The 21,986-nt window shown below is 39.0% G+C and overlaps 1 protein-coding gene across 3 annotated transcripts in view; it reads right to left on the reverse strand.

The window, feature by feature from the left end:
• Positions 1-21,986, reverse strand: part of RARB (retinoic acid receptor beta) — a 1,128,948-nt gene that overhangs the window by 797,572 nt on the left and 309,390 nt on the right. The gene's annotated exons all lie outside the window — the stretch shown is intronic.

The following is a 21,986-nucleotide window of genomic DNA, read 5'->3' on the forward strand; positions in this document are numbered from 1 at the left end:
CTGTACATTTGTACCTTGTTAACAAATGCATGTAGTTCATCAGTTTCATACTCCAAAATAAATACCACCAAGCTTTTTGTGCATTGTAATAGTGCACTTACATGCTGTTGTCATACACCTGTGTAACTTGAATCACTAACTAAAGACCTAAGCCCACAGTCATCAGGAAAGATTAAGGACCAAGTATTCTTAGGAGAGGAAACATATCATTTGCCAAATAACTGTAGGTCAAATAAAGACTTCCTAAGAATGTCCCTCTATAACTGTGAGTCTAGCTGGTACATCTATATCTTATAGAAAGCACATTTTCACTTATCCATTTCATATTAAACATGTTGATGTTTTAATGACTACTGTTTTAGTCAGTACATCTATTGTATAGCACATGTTGTTGTTGTTGTTGTGTCTTTTGGCTTTTTCTGGTTAGGGGATGCCACAGCGGAACTCCGGTCCGAAAATGATTGGTAGTTGATTTTTACGTGCCGAGTTACCAGCCCTGACGCACAACCTTCAACAAATGTACGCCCATTCACGCATGTCTCCATGCAGAAGACGCTCTAGCTGAGAATCGAACTGGACAGAGTCTTACTGTGAGGCGACAACGCTACCGCAGCACCACCACCACGGTATTGTACAGCACATGATTTCTGAAAATTTAAGAAAACTGTATCAGGACAAATACCTACATGAAAACAATATGTCTTCTAGGACATGAAAGTCATTTACAGACACCATGTTGTCAAAATCTTTTCACTTTCATTTTTCTGCAATAGTGGTGCTGCGGTAGTGTTGTCGCCTCGCAGTAAGACGTTGTCCTGTTCAATTCTCAGCTAGAGCGTCTTCTGTGTGGAGACATGCGAGTGGGCATTGCTGAAGGTTGTGCGTCAGGGCCGGCAACTCGGCACGTAAAAATATACTGCCAATCATTAGCGGACCAGAGTTCCGCTGTGGCGACTCCTAACCGGAAAAAGCCGAAAGACACAACAACTGCATTTTTAAATCCTTGACAATATCTTCTCAGGTAATTTACAAATGCATGTGTCAAGTTTGCAGATTTGCAATCACACAAATCTACTTAGATGTACAGATCTGAAGGTAGGTAACAATACTGGCTTTTAAAATTCTCTAGGGATTAAAACATGAAAAATAAAACTGACATAAACTAGTAAATATGGTGACAGGTTTCATATTTTAATAAATTATGGACTAATCAAATCACAGTTAAATGATAAGTTCTTGGTTTTGCTGACTGTTAAATTGCTCTCATTTCTATAACAGACACAAACTGATCATCCAATGGAGCAGACATAAAATGATGTTTTATGCAAAAAAAAAAAAATTAAATCTGTTGGCAACTTCACTGTTACCATCACTCATTCTGTCACAAGTACCTACTGATCTAATTATTCTTTCAGTTCAGCTTTCAATGATTTCACATGATGGGAAATTAAACAAAATGTATATACCTGATCTCCATTTACATTTTCTATAGCTTTCTGTACAGTCTTCAGTTCTGTCTGACTTTCCCTATTTGAACCTGTTGCATTCCACTTGTACTTGGTAAATGTTTTCTTTTTCTTTTTGCTATCTGTGGCCCGAGGCATTGTAAGTTCCTTTGCGTTATACAAGCAGTACTCAATCTAACGTGCACTATGTTTGTAAAACTCCGGAACATAGATTTGTACACAATATTCTGTAGACCCACCTGGGAAATCAGGAAATACATAGTCAAGGTTACATTGGGAAATATTATTATCTCAGAATGTTTATTGGTTTATTTATTAGTATGTGTTAAACTAAGGTTCACCCTGAGAGGGCCACGTGGTTAACTGACTTGCGCAGAATCCCACAGTAAACAAATGGATGCTGAGAGAATTAGAATAGTTATTCAAAAACATTTTCTTTCATCTGGACTTTAGTTAATATTTACATCCATGGTCATTGTTACTGTTATCCTTGCATTATTAAATCTGCCTGAAGACTTTCTAGTATATGCATACTAATGTATCACTAGGATGTTTTGAAATAATCCAAATTCAGGGAGCATGGCTTTAAATGTCACACATTTGTAAAGAATCCTAACATTCTGTGCTGTGTATTTAAGTCTTACATTCATGGTCCAGGTCAGTCTGCATATCCCTTCCACACTGTTGGGGGTAAGTGCAGAAAATGCAGAAACAGGTTCAATGTGGATATTGGGGTCTGATGTATAAGGGTTATGAACATTTATAGCAATGTTTTTATTTAAGACAGCAGAAAATTAAATCTAGCTAGTGCATTAATACAGTTTGGGAACAGGAATTCTTACTTCAGAATTAGTTATTTACAAGCCCAAAAACTTAAGCATGGGCAACCCTATGGGTACACATAAGTTATGGCTGATGAGGTTTGCACTGTATGTGGCTGGTGTGCAGTTCAACGATACACCTACATTTCCCAAGCAAAGCAAACACCCTGAGGCAGACAGACACCAATTTGGTGTGATAATACATGTGGCATACATCCATGTGCCTCACACCACTAAAACCGCAGAATCCACCTGATGCAGTAAATCATGTAGGATACACCAAACTGGAAACATCATAATGTTTGCATTGTACCTGCAGACATACAAGCGGACAAGATGCAGTCTACCTAAACAATAAGACAATACTTACAGCCCACTGTTTCAAACCATTAATGAACTTCTCTGTAACACATGTATCTTTCATTTTCCTGGGCTGAACACCAGGCAGCAAAAATGTTTAGTTTCTTGTTTTGTTTTTTTTTTCTTTATTATCACAATAGCTTTTCTTTATTATTTTGTAATTGTCTGGAATTGAAAAGTGTTGAAGTGCGGTGACAGAAAAACAAAAATATGAATTTTAATTGAACATTCTCAAAGCCTTTCTTCTGATGGATAAATAACATCTTTATAATTTATAGCACAGTTTTAGTAAATTTCCTTTATGTTGAAAGGTTTTTAACTATTTAAATTATTGCAGAAAGTGTTCTTTCTGAAGAAGTACTTTTCCAGATCCAAGAAGTAGAAGGTCTCTGTAATATGATGTCTGTGATCGAATCACCCTTAGTTCTTCCTATTCGTCACATCTTCTTGACATGATCTTTTGTAGCAATATGATAGTTCCTTTATCTTTAGTGAGAAAATCTCTAGTTCCTCTAGTCTCTGGAGGTACCATTCCCCCTCCATCCTTTTTGCTGGTGGAAGTTATCTTCCTATGGATGTGTTCAACATTCTGTTTGCTATTGCGTACAACTTCTGTAACTGTAAGATGCTTGTTACACCTTGCTACAGTTACTACCCAAACCCAAGTGCAGTATCGTAATTCACGTACGAAGCCTCGACTGTACTTCCAGAAATTAACTTAAGGTGTGAGCAACACGCCAAGATCCTTTTCCTGTGCTGTTGCCATTAGTTACATTTCCCAGGTTGCTATCTCACACCAGGTTTGTTATGGCCTACTAAAAACAAATATGATACTGAGCCTGCAAGGCTAGAAAGCAAAGTATAATTTATTAAACAAAACACAAGTACAGGTAAGCGTGTTTTTAGTTGCACTTGTTTTTGATACCATGCCGTATCCTGTGCCTGTCTATATTATTTTTGTTATGGCCTAAGTGTAATAATTTACATTAATATGCAGAGAACCTCTACAGTCACCTCGAACTCTCTTTCTGGTGGCTAAGTAGGAAAATGTTGTGATGCCTGGGACCTATGTAGTGCCACTAAGATCACAAAGGATCTATAACATAGATGATGGGGGAACGACTTAAACTATTGAGCAAGGGCTTATAAAGGAAGTCTGTCATCTTGAGAACAACAGAAGCAAGGGTTTGGTGCTTCCAGGCTGCACTAATGGCATTCTTGAGCAACAGCTCCAAGGGTGGATGATTCTAGAATCCTCCTCCTTCTTCACTAGATTCACATTTGAAAGTTTCTGGGGGAAGAATAGGGGACCAAACATGAAGGTCTCTCCAGAGGAGGAGTCAATGGGTGCTGATCAGCATGCTTGTGAGGATTCACTGTCCTTCTCTCTCTCTCTCACTCATACACTTAGTGACTTCTGGAACTCCAGACTATTCACAGAACTTGAAAGGGAGGGAGGCCCTTAATTTTCTTTAGTTCCATTACTGAACTCATGCCCACAGTCTTTTACAACGACAACAACGTGATATGCAGTACTAGGAGAAAAAAATTAAGAAATTAAATTAGGAAATGACATGTTGGTTGAACAACAGAAAACATGAAGATACTGGGATATAGGCATGATGTAATACCCTTTATTGGACTTACATACGTTTTGGAATTACTCAAACTGGCATGAGCCCTTTCACTGGAGTTAAGTTACTGATGTGAGCTACAGAGCTTAAATATCTGTTTGTGTCTAGAAAGGGAAGTAAATCATTTATTTCTAATTGGCTGAAAAAAAGAAACTTAAAAAAAAACGCTAGTGTGGAAAAACTGTGCAGATTAGATGTTTTACAGGACAACATCTTAGTGTGTGAGTGTATGTGTGTGTGCGTGTGCATATTGAACAGAGACTTTAATGTAACATACTAAACTCTGATTTTTATATCACGCATGACCCGGCCTTCAACATTTTTAGGCTCACACAGTTGTCGTTCACACACACACACACACACACACACACACACACACACACACACACACACACACACACACACACACACACACACACATTGTCTGATTCAGAGGTGCAGTCATATGAAACATCAGTGCTGCACATTTTTTACTTTCCCATCCTAACATTTTTCAAGCTTTTTTTCTTCCAATATAAAATACATGTTTTGGTTCTCTTTTTAGGCCCCAGTACTGGGTCAGAGACAAGTGCCATCTGGCAACACAACCATCAGAAGTGGTGTACAGGTAAGGAAGGCCAGCACTCAACTTGTGCTGGCGTGAGGCCGTATTCCACATGTGTGGTTTCTCTAACATGACACAAGCTCATATCAGATATTAAACGTCTGCTTGATGTCTAGCCCTTCAGCCACAAATCCAGCTGTAAAATGGCTAAGCAGTCCCTCCCAAACCTAGACCAAAAGACCCTAATAAGATGGAGGAGACCTGTAGTCTTGAGTAGCCCTAGCTGCAGTCTGGTCACCACAGAGACTACTTCCTTGATCATTATGATTGGCCCCAAGCACTGGATTATCAGTGAAAGGCTAGATAGTGCTTCCATCCATCCATCCAAACATCCACAACCTTTTCCCCATTTTTAAAGGATCATAGGAGGTTACTAGGCTAATAGCCCTGAGGCCCTTATAAGCCTAGCCAACAGTTTATCCCAAAAAGAAACCACAGTCAGCACTTGTCACCCTTGTCAATGAGGGACAAAGGTGGAACCCCTGGGACAAATTTGTGGTTTCCCATCCACTCATCAAGGTTGCGCTTGAAGAGGGTCAGCGAGGTATTCTGTTTGATGTGTATGGGAAGTCTATTCCAGAGATGGGGTAGCCTCTGGGAGACAAATCTGTCTCTCCAGCAGGTTTTGTTGATGTCAATATTAGAATCAGGCCTTTCGAGCGGGTAATGCGCAAGAAGTTAGACTTACGGATATGGAACATCTCTAGTAGGGCAGGGTCCAGATTGTCTTGTAGGCAAGACACAGATCACCTCTGAGCAATCTGTATGATAGTAAAAGAGTGATAGTGATTTAAGCCTGTCCGCATAGGACAGGTGCTGGAGGCCATGGATTCTCTTTGTGAGGTATTTCTGTGGCCTTTCCAGTTGGTGTAGATGTTTGGAGAGGTACATACCAAATGGGGTGTTATACTAAATTATTGGTCTAATGAGGGAGGAGTATAGACAGGTAATAACCTTCTTTTTTCTGGATGCAATACATTTACTTATGAGATAAACCAAGTAAAAGGCTTTTCTGATCACTGCCGCTATATGATGGTTGAATGTGAGACTATTATCAACCACAGTACCCAGGTCTCTCACCACAGGTTGTGTGCTTAGGAGTTTGCCATTGATATGGTAATCAGTAGGGGCAGTGTTTCTGCTGAATGGTGTGATGATACATTTTATTTTGCATTTAGCTTGAGACCATCACTTTGGCATCAGTCATTAGTTGCTGTGAGACTCTTTTGCTGTACGTTAACATCATTTGGGGAGTCAATGGCAGCATCCAATTTACAGTCGTCCGCAAACTTGGTTAGCCACAGGCCTTTTGTCTTTGCCTGGACCTCTGAGAAGTAGATGCCAAACAGTAGAGGTCCCAGGACAGATCCCTGTGGAACTCCACTAGTGACAGGTCTGCTGATGGAGGTGGAGGTGCCTATTTTGGCCTCAAGGGTCCTGTCGGTGAGCCAGTTGGCCAACCACCTGATGAGATTGGAATTTACGCCAAGTTGTGTTAGCATTTCCATGATGCCCAAGTGGGGGAATTGTGAAAAAAGGTCTTGGTCAAGTCAAGATAAGCTGTATGTACTGACTTTCCCTCATCCAGGGCCTTGGCGACAGTCTCAAAGAAGTCAACCAGGTTCAAAAGGCAAGATCTGCCCTTGACGAATCTGAACTGGGTGGGGTCAAGTGCTTGGAGATGGCCTATGTTCTTGTTTATGAGATCCATAACAGTATGCTTCATGACTTTACAGATCAGACTTGTCAAGCTAATGAGGCAATAGTTTCCAGGGTCAGTAGTGGCACCACCTTTGTGAACGGGGACGACAATGGCAGTTCTCCACTCTGCTGGAATGAAGCCTGTACTTAGGCTTTGGTTGAATAGGGGCTCAATGGCAAAGATAGTTCTTGCAGGAGATTGTGCAGAATACAGCCTGGGGTACTATCAGGTCCCATGGAAGCTGTGTTATTTGCCTTGGATAAGGCCTTTAACACTTGATCTATGGAGATGTGAGGTGCAGGACAAGTATCAGGGATGTCGAATGGGCCTTTGGGGGCACAGGAGGTGAAGTTTACGCTAAACCTATCTGCTAGCAGGTTGGCTAAGTCAACAGGATCAGTGTAAGTGATACTGTTACGTACTAATTCAAAACAAACCTGGGCTTTGCCATGGAGGTTCCTGATGTAACTGAAGAAGGCTTTGTGGTTTCCCTTTGTTTCAGAGGCTAGTTTTGATTCATAATTGGCTTTGGAGGTTTTCACTAGTGATCTAATTTGCTTGCTGGGGCTAAGGAGGGAGTTTTTCCAGTTTGGAATTTGTTCCTTTTTACCCCTGGACAACAGTTTCTTCCTTTTGTTGCAAAGCCTGTTGATAGAGGATGTCCACCAAACAGGTATGTGTTTCCTTAAGGAGCAGGTTTTAGTTCTGTTGGGTATAGCTTAGTTCATACAGTTGTACAGGTGCTTGTATACTGCATTGGCGTCCTGTTCGGCATAGTTGTCTGCATCCTCTGAGGGGTGCGGTGGTGTGAAGCTACAGATGCCCTCCCTTAGGAGGTTGTAGTTAGCTTTTGAGAATTTTTTCAGCTGGGGGTGGGGGGTGGGATACAAACTTTGAATGAGACAGTCTAATGATCTGATCTTACCAGGGAAAAGCATACTATGGGAGTGGTGCAGCAGTCGCCCATGTTGGTGAGAACCAAGTCCAGAATGTTATCTCCCCTTGTGGGGGATAAGACGAGCTGGTCTAGTGCTTTAGAACTGATGAAGTCAAGGAACTGTTGAGTGAGAGCATTAGTGCAGGAATAGTTCACCCAGTCTATTGTGGGGTAGTTGAAGTCACCAAGGATCAGGGTGTTAGGGGGTACCTTGATGAAGTCAATTAGATCCAAGTAAGAGAAGTGGGTGTCCTGAGTTATGGAAGGGGTCTATAGCTTGCTATAACTTGGATGGGTGTCTTGCCAACTGTCAGCTGCACCTGGAGTAGTTCCAGCGTGTCATGCTGGCAGACCAGTCTGGAGATGTGCCTCTCCTTAATGAAGATAGACTCCACCACCCTTAATGTTCCCGACCTCATTTTGGGATCGGAATGTGTGGAATGAGGTATAGCCTGATAAGGCAGGGGTGCTGTCTACAGACCTGAACCAGGTTTCCATGACCGCAAAAACATTGGCATCTTCCAGTGCAAGGAGAGCCTCTGGTGAGTGCATTTTCAGGTTAAGGTTTCTAGCATTTAGCAGCATGAGCTTCATTTGTTTTTTGACAGATCTTTTATGTTAGAAGATTTGTCCTTGGGACATTGCCTAAAAAGGCACAATGGGAAAGGCTAGAGCCTGGGCCAGGATCTGGAATTCCAGTGGTGACAGGTGAAGACCATCTCTTGCAAAGCAATGAGGCCTGTCAACCATGTCATTCCAGGCAGACAGATACTGGATCCCCTTGGAATGACACCAGAAACTAAGCCAGTTGTTGAAGTCAATTATTTTTTGTTGGTATTGTGGTAACATTCGTGGTGAAGGTAGGATGCTGCTTAGGGCTAGAGTCATGCCTGCCTGGAACACATACTCTGAGAGTTCAATCATGTCTTGCTTCACATAGTCCAGGGAGGTATGTCTCAAGTAATTCACACCAACATAGACAATGACAGTCATACCTGTACTTGTTGTGGAGAGATGTAAGTGCGTGCATGATGTGGCAGATTCTGGCACCAGACAGAAAACTGACCATGACCTTCTTGTCAAGTCTGGTGAGGGGGACATTGGTGTGTCTCACAACTGAGTTGTCAATGACTAGTATGTTTGGTTTATTGTTATGCCTTATGGGCTGTGATGCTTTATTATTTTGCCTTATGGGCTGTGTTTGTGAGACACGGGTGTGTTGTCTGCTGTGTGTGGTGTTTGGTGTTGTGTGTGGAATGTTTGTGAGTGTGTTTTGGAGATCTCTGCTGTTTAGGTAAGTTTTTATTGAGGACCTCTGCAAAGGTGGGTGTGTGTTGTGCTTGACTATGTGATGTGAGTGGTGTGGTGTTTGTGCAGGCAATCTCCTCTGTCAGGAGTACTGACTGTGACGTGAGAGAGCATGGATTCCAGGTTACTGATGTAGATGCATTTCTCGCAAGTAGGAGAATTATGTGCTAGGAGAAGAGGGCCGTCAGTGAACATGAGGCAGTTGCTACACTGCCTCAGTATGCCCATATTGACCAGGCTGGCAGGAGAACCTGATGGGAATTGTCCAGACATAGTGTTCTGAACACTTGGGCAGACTTATCGAGAGAGGGTTTTGATACGGGTTTGTCCACAAGAGTGTAGACCACAAAAACCCAAAAACCTTAAATGTAAAGTAACTGGCCTGAAGCACAAGTGCTAAAACCAGGACTAAGATGCTAGAATAACAGATAAATTTAATCAGGCTACTAAAAAGCAGTAATAAATGCAGCAGAATAAAAGCACTTGAACACTTAAGAGCAGACAGCAAAAATAAGGTGATAAAGTAGGAAGAACACAATTACAGTAAAGGCAGCTGAATAAAGTGTATTTTTTTTTTTTTGCGTGGAAAGGGAGGAAACAGAAGATAGTTCAAGATTAAGAAGCTAAGGGGGTATTTCTTCCCAAATGCTCTGTCTGTACTCAATAGACTGAGCTGATGAGATGGGACAGGGAGGAGTGTCCAAAATCAAAAATGCAAGGGGGTAGTCCTTCCCAAATGATCTCACTGTACTCAGTTGAGTGAGCAAATGAGATGAGAATGGGAGGAGTGACCAAAATCAATTTTACAGCAGGGGCGGGCAATTCCAAAGCCACCAACATTAAGAATACATACAGAATACAGAGGACAAATATATATAAATGCAGTATAGTACAATCAACATGGGGCTGAGGTGTCACTTCAACAGTGACAATCACTTAGAGCCAAGGTTCACACTGCCTGGTGGCTAGCCCTGCCACATTTCTTCTTCCATATCACTCATAGACATGCATGCACACTCACACTTCGGGCAATTTAGAGTGTCCAATCCACCTAATGCATGTCTTTGGAATGTGGGAGGAAACTGGAGCACCCAGAGAAAATCTCCATGAACACAGGGGACATGCAAACTCCAAACAGAAGGCACCCCAGTCGAGAATCAAACCAGAGAACCTCTTGCTGTGAAGCAAAAACAGTATCTGCTGCCCAAAGGCAGTACTTAGACCCTGGAAAATGTTCCCATGTTAGGAATCTGGGATTTGCCTCCTCTTGTCCCTTGTCATCCAACGACTGCCAAGAGTTTAAGCCCTTCCTTCTTCTGCTTGAGCTCAGATCTGTGGGACCCAGAAGGCCATTTCTGAATATGCTTATCTATAGAACGTCTTGGCTATAGCTTTGCTACCCACCTTTAGACCTTGTGGTGGTGCTCTGATTAAAGCCTGATACAGCATCCGGGATCTTCCAACAATCTCAGTGCAAGGTACTTTCAACTGTTGCCATACTCTTTATTTATTTATTTTATTTTACATTTGTTGACGGGGCTAGTCTAACTGGATACATGTCCATTTTCAGTAGAGGCCCGGGGAGAAAAGCTCCAAGATGCATACAAAATACAATATAGAAAGTTGCAACAATCCAAGTTAAAACAGCTGTTGATAATAAAATACTAATACAGTACTCATCATGAGCAAGACACAAACAGTAAAGTGTAATGTATAAGAGGTGTTACTATTTAAAAATATACATATATTTAAATTGCAATAACATGGTCATTTGGTTCTTAAAGGATAAGTCTATAAGGGTGAAGAGTATTTATTAGTGTAAAGACAGAAAGTTAGTCAGGGTTAGTACAGGGGCATAACCAATGTGTATTGACAAATAGTTTTAGATTCTGTTTAAAGAGTGTTAGTGAAGACAGAGATATGAGTTCAGAGGGTAGAAGATTCCAGAATTTTCCAACAGCATTAGAGAACAGAGAGTCTCCTGCCAAGTTGTGGGATCTGCAAGTATTGATCAGCAGTTTGTTTGAGGAGTGTAGATTCTTAAGATTGTTGTAAGGGGTAATGAGGCTAGTAAATATTGGTGTGTTGATACAGGGTCTTATGGGCTATAGCAAGCTGGTGAAATTGAAGCTGGTTTAGAAAGTCTAGCCATCCTAATTGCTTTAGATTAAGACAGTGATGAGTTCTAAAAGGAGAGCCAGTGGCAAATCTAGCAATATTATTATAGGAAATTGCCAGTTTGTTGAGGTTGTTTTTAGAAAGATTAGTGTATATAGGCGAAGCATAGAGTAGATTGGAGATTAAGTGAGTTCTGGCTATAGCGGTCCTGGCTACTGGTGTAAGAAAGGGTTTGAATCTATAGAGTGACCCAATTTTTTTGTTAACTGATTTTATTGTGCTATTTATATGAGTGTCAAAGTTAAGACTGTTATCTATTGTTATTCCTAAGAGTTTAGTGGTTGGGTCGGGAGATATGAGAGTGCCATTATTAGATGTGAGTGTGAAATTTATTGTGGTGGATTTTTGGGTTGTAGTGAATAGTAAAAGTTTAGTTTTTTGGGGGTTTAGGAGGATGCAGCAGTTTAAAAAACATTGTTCAACTGTATTGAATGCTTTTTGGGTAAGGGTCTGTAGTTCAGTTGGAGAAGTGGCTGAACAAATTATTGTAGAGTCATCTGCATATTAAATACAGGTGGTATGAGGAACTGCTGAGTGAAGGTCATTAATAAAGATTGAAAATAGGAGTGGGCCTAATATGGAGCCCTAAGGAACACCAAGGGAGATGGGAAGGTGATTAGATAGATTATTACTCCATAGCACAGCCTGTTGTCTATTGTCTAAGTAAGATTTGAACCAATTTATGGCTAGGGGTTCAAATGAAAGGGATTTCAGTATATTTAGAAGGAGCTGGTGATTAACCATATCGAAAGCTTTAGATAAATCAATAAAGACTGTAGAGGAAAGCATATTATTGTTGCGGTTTTTGTTAATGCAGTCTGTGAAGGATATCAGGGCAGTAGTAGTACTGTGGAAAGGTCTAAATCCATGTTGACAGTTGGCAAGTAAGTTATTTTGGAGTAAGTGGTTAAGTAGTTGCTTATGGATACATTTCTCCACTATTTTTGCTAGAGGAGATAGTAGAGCTATAGGACGATAGTTAGAAAAGTCATTGGAGTTCCCAACTTTATGTAATGGGATGATATGAGAAATTTTCCAGATAGATGGGATAGTTCCTTCATTAATGGTTCTGTAAACTAGAATGGAGATGGGATAGGCTATGGCTTTAGCTCCTTTTTGCGGGTATTCTGCTGGAAGATGGTCAGCCGAGGGGGTGGTAGGTTTTAGTTTTTGGAGAAGGGAGCAGATAAAGGAAGTAGAAACTGGGTGTAACTGAAATGATGGAGGTCGGCTTGTAGTAGAAGTAGTCAGATTTGAGGTATCTGGAGGTAGTTGGTTAGCAAGAATTTGGATGGTGTCTGTGAAGAAAGAATTGAAGGCATTAGCAGTCTGTGTGGGGTTCTCAGGATTAGAGTCTTGTGGGTTAGGTTTGATAGATTGCCATGGGTATAATTGTTTGTTAATGCTAGTCCAAACCCTCTGTGGTTTCTTTTGGTAGTTTTGCTGTAGTTGGAAGTAATTTTTTTTTTGTCTAAGAGGATGGCTTTTTTTGTATTATTTCTAAGTTGTCTAAAGGTTTGGTGATCTATAGTATTTTTAGTAGTACGCCATTTTGCCCAGGATTTGATTCTAAGAAGGATTTTTTGCCTGGTAGCATTTGTGAGCCAAGGGGCAGGTTTAGCTTTGTTTCTAACAGAGCGAGTTGAGGTGTGGTGGTGAAGGATGGCTAAGAATGTGGAATTAAAGTATTCCACTGCTTAATTTAGTGGGAGGGATTTTAGTGGTGACCAATTACATTGCTTGAGTTCTGTCTGGAAAAGGTCAGGGTTAAATTGCTTTGTGGTGCGTAATGTCCTGAAAGTGTTTGGGTAAGATAGGTTGGTTTTATGTCTGATAATAAAAGTTAGTGAGTGGTCACTTGGGTCACCTGGTAGGGTTCCTGCTTTATATGTTTGATGAGGAGTATTAGTTAGAATCCAATCTAAGGTACTTTCTTTGTTATTAGATTTATTAATTCTGGTAGGGGAGAAAATAGTTTGAGATAAGCCATAAAGGTTAATACAGGTCTTAGGGTGAACATTACTACAAGACGTCCAGTCAATATTAAAGTCACCTAGGACTATAGTTTCTTGTGGGAGATTAATAGAAAGCCAGTAAAAGGATATTTTCAAGTGTATTAATGTTATTTCCTGAAGGTAGGTAGATAAAGATAATATATATGGATTTACATGAGTTGACCTGGAATTTAGAAATGAGTATTTCAGCACTGTTGTCTGAAGGTGATCTAAGGTTTGCAGTGCTAACTCCTTTTTGGCTGTGCGGTCTAGTCTGAGGATATTGTAACCAGGTGGAGTGACTTCATTGTCTTTCACTGTAGGTTTTAGCCATATTTCAGATAAACATAGGATGTCAAATAGGTGGACATCTAGGAGGGTGTGGAGGTGTGCAACTTTATTGTTGATGCTACGTATATTGAGATGTACTATAGAAAGTGAGTTAGGAGGTTTGGTAGGGGCTTGGGTACTAGTGTTGTTAGGGTTGCACTTTTCAGTGGCAAGGATGTTGTTTGGGCTGGGGTTAGGATGAATGTCCCCATCTAGTAAGGAGTAGAGGTATATTCTATTTATGGGATAGTGAGGCTTATAATAATAGTCAAGTAACTTTCTAATATTTAGATTGGTATACTTAATGTGTGCTAGTCTATGATATTTGGCTTGTAAGTAGCAGGGTTTGTATGTGAAGTTTATGAAACTTTGAGAGATAGCTAGTGTTGGAGATGAAGTGTGTTTGGAGGGGAAGAGAAGGGTGGGGTATAATGGTTGTTCATAGGAGATTATCAGATAGGTAATAGTTACAGGAGGAAAGAGTGAGACCAAGAGTAATAGTTGTACTTGTTGAGGAATGGGTGATATAGTCATTATGTTGGATTGAAAAGAAGAAGGAGAATGGGAGATAAGGTAGTGTGACCTGTTTAGGAGATATATCAGCAGGTGAGGTGATGTGACAAGAAGGGGTGGGAGGTAAGATAATTAGAGGTGTGGTGTGTCAAGGAGGTTTGGGAGTGCTAATGGTGTGATCTGCTAGATTGGAGTAGATGTGATGGGGTGTGGTTTTAGAGGAATAAAGGTAGGAGTAGAGGGGGGCGTGCAGAATTTGGGGGCAGGGTAGGGGAGCGGAGTGAGCCCGCAGGGTGAACGGAGCATGTAGAATCAAGAACCAGAGAGAGAAGACTGTTGAGGATGACAATCAGTGAAGTGGGAAAGTCTGCAGGTAAATTTGAAAGTAAGAGATGTTGAAAAATGTTAAGAGGCTAGCAAGGATAGACTAGGGATGTTACAGGAGTAATATGAGGTTAGGTATTCTGGGACAGTAATGAAAGAGTGAAGCAATAATCAGAAGTAGGCTGGGAACTTAGGGAGATTTGGTAAAGAATTGGTAAAGAAATAGCAAGACAGAACGAGTACAGTATAGCGTCACCTAGTGGTCAGTTACTTTAATAGCAACAAAAAAGTCCCTTAAAGGGGGATATCAGGCTCTTGGCCGAAACGTATGCCAGGAGTTTCCTTTTCCCAAGTCTGCAGGCATCAGGGCTGAACAACTGGCATTTGTGGCATTGTTTCAAATCCAGCTCCACCCCAACTTAGTCAAGGCAATGCCGAAGCAGCTCTTGGGCAGTAACACTCTCTGGATATGCATCTAAGCATCACACATGGGAACTTTTCAGCAATGAGTTTCAGGACAGAGATCTCATCTGTGTGAATTTATGAAAATAAACATACTTTTTAACTTCTATAAATGTTTTGGGTTTCTAATACCATGACAGAAGTAGACCCCATTCCTGAAATGAGTAGTGCTTCAGTCTTTGATGCTGGCCAACTGTGCTTTACTTAGCACTCACAATGCACCTCATATTGCCTCTTTCTGTATTTCAAACTGGGGTTACAAGTACTGGTAGCATATTTAAGCACAACTGTAACTTGTTTTTTATTAGTCCATTTGCTCCTACTGCTATTGTTAACTATCAGGGTCACTTTAGTCCACACTGCTCACATTTCTGTTTGCAAATCCTGACTACATCTGTGTACATAACACACTACAATCATTGTGTGTAGCAATTTCAGTGATTACTGTTACTTTTGTCTTTTTTTCTTGGAGTACAATATCTGGTTTTCTTCCATCTATTTTCTTAACTGTTGGTATTGTTTGATCCTATGTGATCTGAATTTCATCACTGCCAGTAATACTTTGTGGTCATGTTTCCAATGCTTCTCAGCTACCTGTATGTTGTTGGGTTTGCACAATCCACACTGGAACACATTGCTGTGCCTTTCAGTAGCAATACCTTCAGCCATGATTGTATAGCAACCAGCAAGAAGATGTGCTACTGTTTCTAGTTCTGTTTTACAAAACCTGCATTTGTTTTTTTCTCCCACATTTTCTCTACACTTTCTAAACCAACATGTACATAACCCAGTATTTTGGGCCACCATTAATAGCATTTCATCTTTTGGTTTAAATTCACCTCTCCTTAACAATTTTAGCATTAAATCTCGGTCAACCTGTGGTTATTATAGGAAGTCAGTCTATTTTCTGTTATATATGCAGGGTATTTTTTTTCTTTTCTTCTGGTCTTTTTCTTTATATTTTTGGCATTTACAATTACTGTCCAATTCTTATCTATTTCATGTGTGAGTTCCAGTCCCACTCCTTTCCAAAATGCTTCTACTAAACTAGGCAAAGATGTCTTAGACTTGTTTTCTTCATTGTTTAGAACTTTCACAATGTTTGGCTCTGATGAGGTCAGCAAATATGTATGTAGTCCTATGACTGAAGATCTATACATGGAGTCATTTTTGGGAAGGCCCATACCTCCGTTTGGCTCTGATGAGGTCAGCAAATATGTATGTAGTCCTACGACTGAAGATCTATACATGGAGTCATTTTTGGGAAGGCCCATACCTCCGTCAGACTGAGGGATAGGTAATCTTGGTATACATTGTTTTTTATATATCGTTTAAAAAGTATGAAACATTTTTCTTGTTTTCTTGTCCAATTGATTCAATATTGTTTAGGGCAAATCAATCACAACAAAACTGTAAATTAGAACAGGAAGAACAAACCGATTTATAGCTTTTACATCATTGTTTGTTGTCAAAGCAGCTTTCAGCATTAGCTTTACGGTTCTAAAATATTCCTCCCTATGCTTTGTTCTCATTTGTTCATGTTTTATTTCCAACCCATCTATTCTAGTATTTATATACTCCTGTTCAATTCCCCTCACATCACCTTCTTGACTCACGCTGATATTTTATTAGTGCTGCAGCCTTCCTGTTATAAATGTTTTCCACATATAAGAACAGCATTTGGTCTTGATAAATCATCTGAAAAACTTTTAAATATTTGCAGTTCTGCTTTTGGATACTTATCTCATAAACTGCATGATTTTAAGTAATCCAAGAAAAGAAGAAAATATGTCTTTTAACAAAGTTGGCTTCTGGAAATTGTGCTGTAACCACAGCATAGGCTATTAAGTAAACATCTTAACTGGTTAAGGGCAAGACTAAACAGCAGTGGTGACAAAGAATCACCCGGTATATCCCCTTTTGAATTTTCATTCCCGTGATAATAATTTGCCCTTTATCATGGTTCAGTTGCAAAGTAGTTTGCATATGTTTCATAGTCACTGCAATGTAAGTGATCAATGTGGGGTACATTTTATTCCATTATCTATGAATATGGGATGCTGCTAGATACTTTATTTGTATTTTTTTCAAGCCATACTTAGATTACTCCCCTTTTTACACCTCTCCGTTATGAATTTATTTAATAATAGATGATTCTTTGCTACATATGACTTGCTTTTATGAACTATTTATCTAGTGCCACAACTGAATTTTTGCTAGATGGCTACAGACCCTGTCTACATTGATTCCAATATATAATTCATAACTTGTTGGAAGGCAAGTTATTGGTCTACAGTTTTTACAATGACTTGCAAATTCACTCTTAAGGAGGAGTTATGTTTTTTCTTGTTGTCAGTCAGTTTGGTGTATGTTTGGGATGTGCATGTAAGTAATTTTTATTCAAGGCTACATCCTTAAGTCAAGATGTTGATGCACTTAGCCAGAAGTTAGGTACATCATCTGGACTTGGGGTTTCCCATTTAGGAACTTTTCTTACATTTATCTCAGTTGTTCTGTCTCTTAGTTCCTCCCATTTCATATCCCCCAAATTAGAACATCTTACATGCTTCTGTTAACTCTTCTATCCATTTAGCATGTCTGTTATGTGCAACAGGGTCTTCATAAATGTTTCTTCAAAATGTACCAATTTCTTTGTTTTTCTTAATGTTTCTATTCCTTTTGCTTTATTTCCTAATTCTCCATAAAACTTTCAATGAACTGCTTCTTTTGTGTTTTCCCCTTTATCTGCCATCCTTCTACCTTTTTCTGTTTGTACTAATATTTTTAGTTTATTATTGGAAACAGTGTATGGCAAATCCTGGCTTGTTTTAACATTGTATAGTGCTTTTACCACCTCTGAGTATTTTTGATTGTTTGATTTATTTTCTGTATTCTTCTTACATTGATACTTCTTAATTGCTTTACAGTTTTCTCTATTTGATGCTTCCATGGTGACATTCTACTTGTTCCCTCCCCTTTTGTTACTCTTTATTTTTTATAACACTTTATCTGTTATTAGTTCAGCAGCACAGTTATATAGCTTATTTATTTCTGTTATATTACATGAATTTTTTTCTTGATAGTCCTGATTTCTGTGTTCTTTTGTTTTACCAGTCTGTTAACACCTGGGGTATTTACAATCTGTAATCTACTCCTTTTATCTATATTAATATGTCTATACATCTCTGTTAAATCCCTTACTGTGCACTTCTAAACAGGACTTTCATACAAACCTCCTACAGAAGGTTCCAGGACATCACCCTGTGGCATAACATCTTTACATGCATCCTGGTCTATCTGATGCTCCTCAGTCTGGGGTTCAGTGGCCCATCATATTGCAAGGCTACCTGTGTTAGAGTTTCTACTGTTTCCTATTCTTTCACTTGGTCTGCAATTCTAACTGAAATTTCAAATGAGTCTACTTCAGAAGGTTGCAGTTAATCACCCCGTGGCATATATATCCTACTCCATCTGCTGTGCCTCCATCTGGGGACTCATTGGCATATTATGTTGGCAATACTATCAGAGTCAGAATTTTCATACTAAATCCTTCACTTCACAGATGGTCTATTACTTCAATTTCTATTTGTTTCTATTTGTTTAATTTCCATCTTGCAAAATGTCTAGTCTACCTTTGTATTCTTAGTTTTTTGTATTGAGAAATTTGCCATATCTGGGTGTCTTTGCTTGCCTTTCTCTTCTAATATCTTTGAAAGTGCATTTTCATGTTGGTTAGATTTTTTTTTTTTTTACTGCAGAAATACTGCACCATATTATACTGCATTTTCTTTCCTGTGTCCATGTTTCCTTTTTGTAACTTTCAATAACCTCTGTTTTTGTTCTTTATCTTTTTTCACTTCTGGCACTTTTCTTTCTACACCACCCAATGTTTCTTCATCTAAATAATATTTTGTTTTGATGGTTGTATTAAGGATCTTAAACTACTATCTAGCTTTTAACAGTTTTTCTTATGCAAGTATTTTTCTTTCCTCTAATTTCTTTCTTACTCTTGCTGCATATCCTCTGTCTGTAAATTCTTGCTTATATATATATATATATATATATATATATATATATATATATATATATATATAAAACCTCCTGCTTATCTTTTTTTTTCAAATTTTTTTTATTAAATTTTTTTCATAATATGAAATCAAAAAGTGATATACAGTAGAACAGAAGTTGTTGATGTTACCATTTGCATAGAGTGAGTAAGTTATTAAACTAGGTGTTCACACACTGTAATGCAACACCTTCAGTTTAGATAAAGTTAACAACATAGGAATACTATGAAGTTATGGTACAGTCAGGAAGTATGAATATAGAAAGACAATTAACCTATACATTTTGGTAATACAATAACAGTATATCTTGAGGCATAACACCAGCATAATGATACACAAAAAATAAACTACTATACATGTATACATATTTACAAAATTGTCACCTTAGTTGATGTTGTTAATACTCTTAACTAAAGAGTGTGTTTAATAACTTTATGTATTTTCACATACTTTGCCATTCATGATGAAATATCAGTTAAAGTTTTACAGTATTTCTGATAATATGTTTGGTTCTTTTGACTTTTGGTAACCTCCTGCTTATCTTCATTATTCCATTTTATTGTCTCTATGCCTATTGATTGGTCTATCATTTTTTTTTGTGTGGACTACTTCTTCCTTCTACCACAGGGGGGGAAGCCCATGCCTTGATCCTGGCCAAACCCTAAAACAGGAATATTTCAATGTTCTGCGGATTCTACACTGACCTTTTTCCAGTCCTGGTACCAGTCATCAGGAGATTGTGTTTTTTTTTAATCCTGGGATCTGTACAGCCAATCTTCTTCTTCCTTTTTTTTCTCCAAACGCAATATAAAATGCAGTCTGTATATCAGTGTTGTCTTGGTAGGATTTTGTAAAAACAGTGTCCCCACATGAAGGTACTCATCAAGACTTAAGGATGAGTTCACTTCCAGCAATACTACTCTCTTTTCTTGCTGCTTCGGTCTCCCGATTCGGATCCCTCTGTCTTTTTTAATTTCTCCAAGTCTTTTGGGTTTCTAATACCATGACGGGAATGGACCCCATTCCTAAGTCAAAGTACGATTAAAGTTCATGAAATTAGTATTGTTTCACTCTGATGTTAGCCAAAAGTGCTCTTTACAGCACCCGCAACGTGCCTAGTAATGACTCCTTCTGCAATTCATACGATGTTACATGAATTGGTAACATATCTAAATATGATTGTAAATTCTTTTTTATAAGACCAGCTGCTCCTACTACTATTGGAACTGTCTGGGTATCTTTCTTCCACATGGCTCTCGTTTCTGCCTGAAGATTGAGGTATTTTATGACTTTGTGTCTCTCTGTATGCAAGACACTGTAGTCACTAGGTGTGGTGATTTCAATGATCAATGCTACTTTTGTCTTCTTTTCTTGGACTACTATATCCGGTTTTCTAGCATCTATCTTTTGGACTGTTGGTATTGGGTGATCCCATGTGATATAAACTTCATTTTCTATGATTCCCTGTGGCTCATGTTTCCAGTCTTTTTCAGCCACTTCGATACCATAATGTTTGCACAATGTAACAATCTCGCCACATTATTATGCCTTTCAGTATACAGTCCCTTTGCCATTAGAGAGTTGCAACCAGCAATAATGTGTGTGACTTTTTCCAATTCGGTTCCACAAAACATACATAAGCCTGTTTCTCCCACATGTTCACTTGATTTAGTAAACTAGCATGTAAGTAGCCCACTATCTTGGGCTGCCAATATTAACCTTTCGTTTTTTGATGTAAATTCACCTCTCTTTAACCATTCCTGCATTCGTTCTTGATCAACATGAGGCTCTTCCAGAAGTTTTCTATACTTGCAACTGTATTTATGTTTTTTTCACATTTCTTGCCTTCTCACCTGGTCCTTCATCTTATATTTTTTGTTTTTTAGCACATTCAGTTAATGCCTAGTTTTTATCCATTTCTGGTTTGATTTCCATTCCTGCTTGACGTCAATATGCTTCTACTAAATTGAGCAGAGATGTCATCTTAAATTTATTCTCGTCATGTTTCAAATCTTTCACCACATTTGGATCTTGTGAGGTCAGTAGATATGTGTGGAGTCCCACGATTGCAGATCTATACATGTAATCAATTTCAAGGAGGCCCATCCCTCCTTCAGGACAGGGAATATATAATCTTGGTATACCAAAACAAACAAGTGGAATGCAAGTCCAACCAATGGCTTCCACAGAAACACTTTTTATTCGACAAAGAACAGGAATAAAACTTAAGCTCTTTCGCAGTGTGTCTCACTGCTTCCTCAGAAGTATACACTGATTTTTATAAATCATTTGGTGAGCATGAAGCATCCTTCTTGTTTTAATATCCAGTCTATCCAACACTTTTTGGGGCCAGTCAATCACTCCAAAACTATATGTTAGGACAGGAAGAGCAAATTGATTTATAGCTTGGATCTTGTTCCTAGGTGTCAGTGCTGTTTTCAGGATCAGTTTAAGTCTTCTAAAGTACTCCTTACTAAGCTTTGTTCACATTTGTTCATGTTTTATTGCTGATCCTTCATCAATTCCCAAGTATGTATACACCCCCACTTGCTCAAGTTCTTGTATATCACATTCTTGTCCTAAACTGATGTTTTCCTGGTGCTGCAATTTTCCTTTTTTAAAGATTGCTTTTGCACATTTATCAAGACAAAATGACATTCCAATATCATCTGAAAACGTTTTAACAACCTGCAGCTGTGCTTTCAGTTCCTCATCTGATGAGCTATACAATTTTAAATCATCGACAAAGAGAAGATGAGAAGTCATTAGACTTTGCTGTTTTCTAGAAGCCAAATTATAGCCATGGCCTAAGCTGTTAAGTAAACAGCTTAATGGGTTAATGGCAAGGCAGAATAGCAAGGGAGATAGGTAGTCACTCTGGAATATCCCCCTTTGAATTTTTAACCCTGGGATAATAATCTGTCCTTTATCATGGATTAATTGCAAAGTGGTCTGCCACTGTTTCATGGTTACTGTAATGTAGTCAAACAATGCAGGGTGTGTATCTTATACATTTTTAAGCACTCTTTTATCCATGAGTGTGGGATACTATCAAATGCTTTTTTGTAGTCAATCCATGCCATACTTAGGTTCTTCCCCTTCTTAAATTTCTCCACTATAACTGTATTTAACAACAGATAGTCCTGTGTTCCATAAGACTTTCTTTTATTGCCCTTTTGTTCTACTGCCATAACTGAGTTTTCTTCTAAATGACTATAAACTCTGTCGGCGTCAATTCATCGTCGGAAGACAAGTTATTGGTCTATAATTTTTAGGGTAGCTTGCA

This window comes from Protopterus annectens, chromosome 3.part1, assembly GCF_019279795.1.
Source record: "Protopterus annectens isolate FY-2018-M chromosome 3.part1, PAN1.0, whole genome shotgun sequence".
NCBI classification, from domain to species: Eukaryota; Metazoa; Chordata; order Ceratodontiformes; family Protopteridae; genus Protopterus; species Protopterus annectens.